General features: G+C 37.8%; 1 long non-coding RNA gene across 1 annotated transcript; it reads right to left on the bottom strand.

Moving 5' to 3' along the window:
- Positions 1 to 355: 355 nt before the first annotated feature.
- On the bottom strand, positions 356 to 10,106 carry LOC149918634 (uncharacterized). The gene is made up of 3 exons (XR_016465609.1): positions 10,056 to 10,106; positions 3,306 to 5,897; positions 356 to 2,478 (listed from the first exon to the last, which is right to left on the bottom strand). It is a non-coding gene; the product is annotated as an uncharacterized LOC149918634 (long non-coding RNA).
- Between the last annotated feature and the right edge of the window lie 1,175 nt (positions 10,107 to 11,281).

The following is an 11,281-nucleotide window of genomic DNA, read 5'->3' as shown; positions in this document are numbered from 1 at the left end:
GATAGTGGTAGGACAAGGGGGAATGGTTTTAAACTGAGACACGGAGGTTTAGGTTAGATATTAAGAGGAAGTTTTTCACACAGAGGGTGGTGACACACTGGAACAGGTTGCCCAAGGAGGCTGTGGATGCCCCATCCCTGGAGGCATTCAAGGCCAGGCTGGATGTGGCTCTGGGCAGCCTGGTCTGGTGGTTGGTAACCCTGCACATAGCAGGGGGGTAGAAACTAGGTCATCATTGTGGTCCTTTTCAACCCAACCCAGGCCATTCTATGATTCCATGAATCACAGAATCATGGAATATCCCCAGTTAGAAGGGACCTGTAAGAATCATTGAGTTCAGCTCCTGGTTCCACACAGCACCACCCAAACATCAAACTGTATATCTGAAAGCATCATCCAAATGCTCCTTGAACTCCAGCAGCTCGGGTCTGTGGCCCAACAGACTCCTGGAGAGCCTGTTCCATGCCCACAGCCCTCTTGTGCAGAGCCTGTCCCAAACCCCCACCTGACCCTCCCCTGATACAGCTCCATCCTTTGGTTAAGAACAAGGCCTACCACTCCTGAGTACATCTCTTCAAAACCCTCATTATGGTTGGTATTGTTTGGTTTATCTTTATAGGAAATACATTCTCCAGCTTCATAAGAGGGAAATCCAACCTCCACCAACTAAACCGCACATACATTATTTCTGGGAGGTTTTACCATGGTGAGGATAGATGTTTTACTAAGAAATTCAGCTGCACTATAGAAGCCAGAAATATTTAGCAAATATATTTTTACAGTTGATTTGCTTTTATAAATAGCTTATATAGCTTTTCCAATTGCAAATCTCTACCACTCTTGACATTTTGTTTCAGCCGCTGGAAGGCAATATTCATCAGAAGAACCACAGCTGCACTGCAGGCAGTTTCAACTCATTATTTATAATTAATATCCTTCTACATGCAGACATACAAAAAAAACTTTTTTCTTTGTCCCAATGTTTATGGCAATGATGTGCTAAACTGCCAGTAAAACTGAAACCTGAGGAGATTGTTTTTAGAGTCTCCAGTGGAGATCAAAGTTACAATAGTCACTCTCAATGAAAACATTCGCTTGTATCAGGCTTACTGGTAGGGTTGTTACTGTGTTTACTGAGCAATATCTTTTTTCATGAAGGTTGGACATTTATAACAGAAAAATAAATTTATGCTGTCCAAAAATAAGACAGAAAATGTTCCCCGTACTGGGGACTAATATACTTCAGCAAACACTGGCTGTAAAACAAAGAAATATTCTCTTTTCTCAGCTCTCACAGGCACTGCTTTCCTCTGATACCTTAGGAGGGAAGCTGAGCTACAGCTGTTTCCAGATTTATCGGTCTTCGGAGGGAATGTTGTCCTTCAGTAAGCTAAACCTTTCTGAAAAACACTTATTCATATATTCAACTCACACATAATCTTTAGCACAGTACTTATGCACAATATTGCCTAGGCTTTCAGGGCTGCCTTTACACAATAAGAATTTTGATTTTCCACCTGAATCATCCTGATGCTATCACACTTCAGTGGATCTATTAATTTTGGGGAGAACATGCATAGAAAATTTAGAGATGTTTTGAATATGCCCAACATATACCACCATCTTCATTGTGGAAATTCCTCATAAGAGTTTAAAATACACAGAGGCATCATTTAAAAAGACCCAAGCCATGCTCAGACTTTCTAATTTTTCCTGCCTTTATCAAAATAGTTCCAAACCCTGCTCTCTTGCTGAAAGAACAAACATCTTCTGAAAGTTTTGGGATATATTTATGCAACTTTTTTCAATAAACATAAACATGCTAATTAGAGCATAGAAAGAGATCAGCCATGTGTGCACAGCAAGAAGCTGCCCTGGGTCCGTGTTAGTCTGTCCTTCTGAAGACGTGCATGTTTTTTGTTGGAACATTTTTCTAGAAGTTAATCAGATAATAGTTTCACATGAATTTTAACCCATTTGAAAAACGCTCCAGAGGACATCTCCTCATGCTGTCGGGTGAAAATAGCTCCTCTGACTTTTCTTATTCCACACTGGCATTGACAGGCTGCTGATGAGTAACACTAAGTCTCCAGTTCCCATTTGGCTCAGATGTGCAGAGTCTGTCCCACCCACTTCCCCGCCTGCACCTGCTGCACTGTCATCCTGAGAGCTTCACCAAATACTTCCCTGTATCATACCATGTAATACCATAACCCTGAAACACATCTCTGGCATTGGCAGAAGGCCATGGGCCATGCTGCTTTTAAAACCCTCTCACCCATCCCAGGAGACCAACTCTGGAAAAAAATTGCCTGAAAAAAAAAATATGCTAAGTGCTGCAGAGTTTTCCATTTTCATTTCAATCACCTCCAACCCTGTGCTCAATCTCTATTTAAGGCAGTGTAAGACATCCCCAAGATGGTGTCGTTGGCAGTTGACTCTTCTAGGAGTTCAGTTATGCCATCAGAGACTGTAGGGCTGTGAACAAGAAAGAACTAAGGCATAACTGAATGAAAATGACTTGCCAATGGGAAAGATGCTAAACATCCTGACACAGTTTATCCTCTCCCACTACTGAAGGACACACAGCCTTTCCTACCATAAATCTTCCAAAGCCTCTCTTAATATTTTATTTTTCAGTACCAGCCTGGCCATCTTCTCACACTCATGCTGCCAAATAATCCTATACAACTACAGGATTTATGTGGTGCTAAAAGAGTCTATGAGCAAGGTTATCAAACAAAAAGCTCTGCTCAGTTATTTTTCAGCATGCCATTTTTTTTTTTTTATTTTAAAGGAATTGGTCAAAAATGTTACTAGATGTTACTAAATCTGAAGATTTACTTATAGGCTGTGGGCAGCCTGCTGAATATGACAGAACACATGATTTGGGAACAAGTTTGAGATAGAGTGTTATGATCTGTGGTTCACTCATTCCATTCCTAAGTGACAGGGGCAGTCTGTGAAAGCTTCCCCACTCCACTGGTTGAGAGGCAGTTTTAGTTATTTCTAACTTCTTAGCAAGAATTATAGAGTATTTGATTGGAAAAAAGGCTGTTGGGAATGCTGTGCTTCTTTCCAAGTGGGTTTGCGGTGGGTAACTATAACATAATGAAAGACAAAACTCTTTCTTAGAGAGAAAACAAGTTTGAAATAAGCTTGGTGCTAGGCAAATTAGCACTGATTTATGATGGGATTTATGATCTGTTACTTCACTGTAATATCTTTCCGGGTCAATTTTGCAGATTACCAATATGACACAACAGAATATTTATAAATAACATTAACTGATTTTATAGCCTTACCTTTTCATTCTTCTACAGAAAGATCATCTTGTAGTAATCAACTACAGATGACCAAAAGTCCAGAGTATGTAACAAGAAGATTTTCATTATTTGGCCCACAACATCGTTGCTGAAATAACAGTGCATGCACATATGTATTTACTTGCATTATGCACGCTTGGCTGTGTAGACACATGTGCATGTGTGTAGAAAGCAACAGTAACTATCACTTTATCTATTGGTTGCTGCTCCAAAACATTTTCCTTTGACTTTTTTCTATTTGTTTGTTTTCATCTATTCATTTTCCTCAATAAAATAATAGTTTCTCCTTCAGGATTTTACCAGTCTACTTGATGTGGCCCTTATTAGGGTCAGAGGTTGGACTGGCTGATCTTGGTGGTCTTTTTCAACCTCGGTGATACTATGATTCTATGCTCTGTGAACTTGTTCCATCAGCAGTAATTGTCCCATACCTTGTCCTAAGTCATCACTGAAGCTGCAGTAGTATCCTCTTCATGCTTTCTCCTTTATATCCTTGCTTGTTCTGAGTCATTGCAACAAACAATAGGCCACATCAACTCAAAATGCTTATTTATATTTGGCAATCATTTTTTAAAAAGTCTGAATGTATTTTCTCCTCTTCCTTGGCTATAGATTCTGACTAAACATCACCAGAACCATCATTATTTTCAAAAATCACAGTTCACCAAGAGCATATTTAGTCCATTAGTGACTATCCACCTTTTGTCTCAAAATATTCCAGGTTATCTTTTTTTTTTTCCAACTCAGAATTAAATCAAATTTCAAACTTTTCATTGGAAATAAGAACATGGCCTGTTCTGCTCTTAATTATGTAGGAGCTTGGCTTTTTTTTTTTTTTTTTTAAGCTAGATATTTCAAAACTTAGGAATAACTGCAGGCTGAATAAACATACAAGAGTCTGATTAACAGATTTTATAACAAGCGAAGTGCACATGCTCTTTTGCTCTGTCTGAAGATATTCCTTCTCAGACCTAAAGCAGACTCTTTATCTCTCAGAGAATGCGCATCTAAAATTAAAGAACAATATACTTTCTACTTCATCATCTTTGAATACCTTGTTACATTGCAGTGAGCAGGCTATTTTCCATCTGCAGTTTTGCAAAGAGGTTCCTGGCTGACCCAGAAGCTTTGCATTTCATCTTCGTTGGTCTCCAAGAGCTTAGCCAGGTAAAGCAGTACAGCTTGAGTTACTTCATCCACAGAACTCCTTTTGAAGTCCTGCCAGCTGCCTCCTTTTGTTTTGAATGATTTGGCAGACATTAGGGAATAAATAAAATCTTTCCTGAGCAGTGAAACATGTCCACTTCTTCTGTGCTGCAAGAACATTGTCCCTGTCATTCATATTGAAGAGAATTTCTGGCACTGTCATTGTCACAAACTTGCTGTGCTGAGATTTAGGCGGCATTCAGTTAACGCTGCTGACTGGATCCATCAGGCACTAGGTCAAAGGAAAATCTGTTTAGCGTTTTAGAAAAAACTTGGACTTGCTCCTTAAGGAACTAAAAAAGAACATTGCTCATTGCAGCAGTGTGGACCATATATGTATTAAATTGTAACATCCTGTGAACTCTACTGTAAAGTAAGACTTCCATTTTGGATTGCGTCCTGAGAGGAACCAGGAGTTGGAGTCGATGATCCTTGTGGACCCCTTCCAACTAGGGATATTCTATGGTTCTGTATCTGACTTCTGTGACTCAGTTTCTTCTTCATTCCAGCCAGCTACCATCTCCTGGATATTTGACAGTGGTCTTGAATCATTTTCCTATTATTAACCTGTTCCAATTGAGAAATGGAATAGCTGCAAAGCATCCCAAACTGACAACATGATTTAAAAGTCATGAGGGGGGTTGCAAAAACGGAGCACTAGAGATTCTTTTCATTTCCAAATGCAGGAAGTGTGGGGAAAAATCCTATACAATGTATTGGTACGCTAGTGATGTTCACACAGAAGCGAAGTCAGACTTGGGCACCTTACTCCTTTGCAAAGATTTGCAAGAGCCAGTTATTTTTTGTCAGAGTATACGTATGGTAAAGTAATCCCTCAGATACCTCTGAAGAAATTAACCAAAAATCAGTTTGCCAGTGGTGGATGGAGCTGTGATGAGACAAATCTGAGCCCGAGCTGGCTGTGGGAGGTCTGGGCCATAACCCTGTGCAAATGCTGGAGGCCTATACTCTGAACAAACTGGGTTCCCAATCAGCTGAGGGAGGCCAGTACACCTCCCACAGCTGTAATTTGGAGTTCAGGGTGCTGGAATTTCCCACTCTTCAGATTACACACAGCCACCCCCCTTGCCATCCAGTTCATATAAGCATTTTACCTTTTTCCCCTAAACAATTTACTGTAAAATGGAGAATAACACAATACAAAATTAAGAACAGTTATTTCCAATCCAGTTTAGACTAAGGCTAGATTCAGATAAATCTAGTAAGACGCAACTCATTTATGACCCAGATATGGTCACAAATGGATGGCCATAAATCTCATTCTTCTAGCTTCCAATCAGTTGCAGTTCAGGGAATTCCCAATAAAGTGTTGTCTCTTTGTACTCAGTAATTCTCAGAAGATTCCTGCAAAAACAAAATGTGGTATCAGTGATATCAGCAAAAAGAAATGATAATGCATCAGGGCTTAAAGAACTGGCATGGAAATCAATGGGTAAAATACAAAGATTATGGTGAAATAGCAAGAAAGAGGAAATACCAATAAATTTTTCTTTTGACTGCCAAAGGACAACCTCCTCTTTGCCTTCAGGAAAACAAACTAGCAGAAGAAAAACAAAACCCAAAACACTGTAATTTCAGTCATGATAAAAGATGATTTTGATCTGTGTAATCTTGATAAAAAAATATTGTAATGTTTTCAAGGGGAATGCTAAAACCAACAAAGGGAAACAAATCTAGTTAGGATATGAAAACTTCACAGAGACAACAGACCACATAGCTCCTATGGGGAAATGCCATGCTCAGCAGTTATTTACTGACAATTTCCCCTGCTGAGCACTGCGCTTGTAGAAGTAGGGGAGAAAAAACAATCACTGTATGGACTGGACTTTACAGGTATTCTTCAGTGCGGAAAGCAACAAAACACCTATGTTCCTATCATACACTGGTGGTTTAGGAATAGCAAATGAAAGAAAATTAATTCCCCAACATTAGGTTTATCCTATAATACCTGCCCAAGTGTGTACTTGGCATGGGAATGGAGATTTGAACCCGGGGTGAAATCTGTCAGATGCAGAAAAGGCAATGTAGGAAATAATATGTGAACAATCAACAGAATCAGATCTCAGATTTGTGAGCAAATATCTGAGCAAGCTGGGATTCTTTTTTGCTTGATTTTATTAACAAGAACCCAGGCACAGTTTATTTTTCTCAATTAAATACATGGATCCTTAATTACGTATTAATAGAAATGCCTGATAAGCGTTGTCAGAGGTACAGAAAAATTTCCATACGAAGACTGAAAAAGCCCGGGACATCTTTATATAGCAAGAAGAGAAATAGAAGAGATTCACTTAGTGATTCAAAATAATGAGCTAACTGGAGGCAGATAGATCCAAAAGAGTTCCCATTCCCACTGAAGATGTCATCCTTTGAAAGCAAATTAAACTCCAAGCCAATAAAAAAAAAAATCATCTCTACAAATCAAGTTGACAGACACTGGAACTTTTCACTACAAGGTACCAGTGCAATGAAAAGCTTGGGAAAATTCATAAGAGAAGTATGGATGAAAGACATGCTGATTTAAATAAAAAAGAACAGGAAAACAAACAAACAACTAAAAAAACCAACAAAACAACTCAAGCCAAGCTTACCCATTAGTAAATAAAACTTCTGCTTGAAAACAGATGCTAAATTGTAACCTTTTGTCTACTGGAAAAAAGTAAATTCTTAAAGCTATGTTATTTGGTAGCTATGTATTTGCTGCAAGGTCCTTTATTACAGACAGCATTTGATATCAGCTGCCCTCAGAAACTAGTGGTCCACTGAGCAAGACCCTTTACAACCTTGCTTGTGTTGTGCATCCAAGGAAACTGGATTAAGTTTCGTAATTCAGTGAAGAATTTATACTTTTCTACTACCTTTTTCTTTCTTCCCCCCTCCCCCTCTACTTTTCTACTTTTTTTTCCTGGAAACCAGTCATTCCAAAGACACTTTGGGATCCCTTGTCATCTCAAAGTAATCCATTATTTGGGAAAGGGATGCAGAGTGCTGTGATACAGGAACTGTTTCCTGACAGCAGTTCTGGCCTGCTGCCATTTCATACCTGTAAGTCTTCTGTCTTTTAAATGTGCCTATCTTCTTTACAGTCTTTGCTCACAAGAAACTCCTTTGCTCTTAGCTTACTGCTTCTGGATTCCAACCACAGCTCTGAAGATCTTTTTCTGGCATGTTTCAATCTAAAGTACTAGCACTGTACTAAACACTGTTTGATCCCTATTTAATATGAAAACAAAAAAATTCCCTCACTTACCCACTCAACTGCAGCAACCAACTTTTCTTGAAAGCTTAGGATGTCAACCAATTACCAGTTGACCAGTTACCTAATTAATCAAATTAAATGTCTCACTGATAAGCTGGGGATGGTGCCTTGAGTGTTGGTTTTTATTTTTGCTAAAATCTAAAGACGACATTATAACTATCTTGGGAAGTACTAATCTTGAAAAGAAAGTACTAATCCCAAGTTTTTCTATTCAAGTGAGAAATAACAGATGGAGGAATAAAAAAAAAAAAAAAGCAGTAATTCCCTACTAAGTATGGGGACTCTGTGTATACAACTCTATGAATTGCATAGTATCACGCAAGCAAAAGCTAATCACAGATGAATGAAATTACTCCATGGAATTATCTATAAGAAACTTCACAATTTCAGATGAAATGCAAACTTTCATTTTTATTGATTTGTACTCTGTGACTCTTCACACAATAACATCATGAACTTTTTCATTTCATTAACACAAACACTTGATTTCATTGTCTGAAAATTATTGCTGGAACCCTAGAAAATTTTTAGTAAAGCATATAAAAGATGGAAAAAATATTTTCAGAGGGAACAGAAAATATGTATTTGTCTAGTAGTAATATTTATCTAAGTTTCTTTCAGCTGATCACTAGCTACAACACTGTGTGAAATTAATGAAAGATTTAGACAGTTTTCTTTGTATTCACGTAAGGAAATCTTAGATATTTATGAAGCTATATCATTTCCCGTTTCTCATACGTAGTCACTTACTAAATCCTTGTCTTTCACGGCATAACATCAATTTTTACAGGTCCATTCTGATTGATAACAGTGAGACAGCAATGAAAGAGCATCAGCTATCTACTTTCTGCATGAGAAAGACTATCTGGTCGATATATAGAAAGTACAAAGTTCAACATTTTACTGTTCAGAGAATAAGGTATTTTCACAAAGATTTAGTCTTTTCTCCTTTCATGCAACATTGTAGTAAACACGCTTAATTTGCAAAATATAAACAGTGAGTTTTTATAAAAGCACACTTCATGTTCTCTGAAAGACCTTCTGCATTATTTCATAAGAGACGTATCTGCTTAAATCTAGAATTGCTAAATAGCCACAGAATGGTGTTTGAATTGTTATGAAAAGACTTCTTTCCCTTAGGGGGAAATTTTAATTAGATTATCTAATGTTTGTGTAGAAATGAATAAGCATCTTGCCCCACACTTTTAAAAGTTTTCTTGGCTTCATTCATTAGTTGTCATTGAGAAGAAAGGAAAAACTTAAAGTACCATCTGAAGGTATGAATCCAAGGTTAAAGCACTAAAGGTTTCTAAGTGATAAGTAAACAAACCAAACAAGCACAACAAAAAAAAGCACACACACAAAAGAAAGTTGCACTTATCAAGAGCCACCTCTCCAAAGCAACTTGAAATGCACCTAGTTAGTGCAAAGGTTAGTGTTGTGGTTTTATGATTTTTGTTATCTGTATTCTACATCATCACATCATGTAGCGCACTGTGAACCTCAGAAGAAGAGAAATGTGCTACAGAACCCAGAAAACTTTGCTGTTCCATTTCCATTTTCTGGATAGTTGGAAAGATAAAATTGACTGAAAGTCATGAGACTGCCTCTCTTTCCTCCCTGGCTGATCAGAGTAAGAACCTTGGTTCTCAGAAACTGTAATTTATTTGATTTATTAGCTTCAATCCCAACCAACTTTTATTTCTGCCATTCTAATTAATAAATTAAATTTCCTCTGCAGATCATTGCTGCTGTTTGGTTGGTTAGTTTTTTTCTTTTTTTCCCCTTTTGTTCCCTTTCCCACAGGCAAGTGAGTCTGTGTCCCTTGTCACAGATACAGATAGATCTAGAAACAACCGTGACAGATATAAAATACCAGAAGTATTTATTCTTTTAGGAACTACAGATATTATCTCAAAGTTTCCTGAAAGATGTGAAGGCTGAGGAAAAGACAGTTAGGACTTGCTAACTAATGTGCAGCTGAATAAATAAATATATATATAACCATGAAGACCTGTGCTTTAGGCTGCAGATGAATGCTTCCTTGGCAGATTGAAGGCAGTTGTTCAACATACAGGGATTCAAGCACAAATGAGTTTTATGCTTTTCTTAGAGCCTCAAGTAGTTAAAAATGATGAGCTAATTACAGTGTGCTTGCGTACTATTGTTACAGTTGGTATTACAGCAGGAAAGATTATCATGGTAAAAATGGGAAAAGAAACAAACAGGGAAGGGATGCTCACCTGTTTCCAGAGATCTAGGTTCACAGGAAAGACTCCACAGAGAAAAGATCTCCAGAAAAAGATCCTTCTCCCCTGGCAGTCAGCCCTTAAATGGGGTCTTCCAGTCACACAGGTGAATCACCTTCACCTGTGCTCCCATGGCTGACTCAGTCCTTTCCTCAGGTGATCAATCAGTGGTTCAGGCTGTGACTCAACAGTTCCCATACAACTATCAGTCATACTTAAGTTGGATTGTGAAGGTAATACAAGGAATTTAAATATTTTGTAACTGCTGTTTTGTAGGGGCATAAAAAGTACCAGTTGTCATAGAACTTAATTTGGATGATAAGTATCAAGCACTGATAAGAAAGGAAATACTGGGAGGATGAAAAGTAATGGATTGTGACAAAGAAGGTACAGTTAGGGACAACGACCTGTGGTTTTCACCAAACTGTAGTCCAGCAGCTGGTGGATTCACTACAGCACTGATATTTCTGTTATGCTTATCTCATTTTAAATATTCCTGTCTTTTGGGGCATTAGTCTTGATACAATGCAAAACACTGTAGGAAACGTGTAAGTATTCAAGGTTAGTGATGGGTGACATTGGAGGATACAAAGATTTCATTTCTCCAGAGTAACTGAAAAGCACAATAATTTAATCTGCAATGAATGTCTGAAGTATCCCTATTATAATAGCTCTACTGGACAGTATAACAGAAAATGACTGTAACTGCAGTGTAAGTTTTTTATATATAAGAAATTTTTCATTAATACAAATAGCTACTCACACATTTTTTTGTGTGTCAATGTCTGTTATTTTTGTGCCAAGACATTTTAATGTAGATTTAACAGAGGAAACAGGTTCATTTGAAATTACCGTGGTTAATAAAAACTAACAATTTACAAAGTACCTGGATGATTTAAAGCCGAAACCTAAATGGTCAGAGACATATTTCTCAAGTTCTCTAAAGATCTTGCTTAGACTGTAGTTTTTTTTTTTGCCTAAAACTTCCAATTACTGTTATTTTTTCTTTTGAAAGCCAACATGAATCACATGAAAAGTGTCAAATTAAGTGCCCTAGAGACTGCAATTTTTCATTATTCAAGGATGGGAACAATGCTTGCTTGCAAGCATGTCTAATTCCTAGCAGACGTGATGGTGGTGCTAGCTTGCACCATGTATTTGTGATCCCAAATAAAAAACTCTGAAGAACATGACTTCTGAACTGTCATCAAAAACACAAA

The sequence above is a fragment of the Phasianus colchicus genome, chromosome 3, assembly GCF_987193195.1.
Source record: "Phasianus colchicus chromosome 3, bPhaCol1.hap1.1, whole genome shotgun sequence".
Classification (NCBI taxonomy): domain Eukaryota; kingdom Metazoa; phylum Chordata; class Aves; order Galliformes; family Phasianidae; genus Phasianus; species Phasianus colchicus.
The sequence above is the reverse complement of the archived record's forward strand: the minus strand, read 5'-3'. Positions and strand labels throughout refer to the sequence as shown.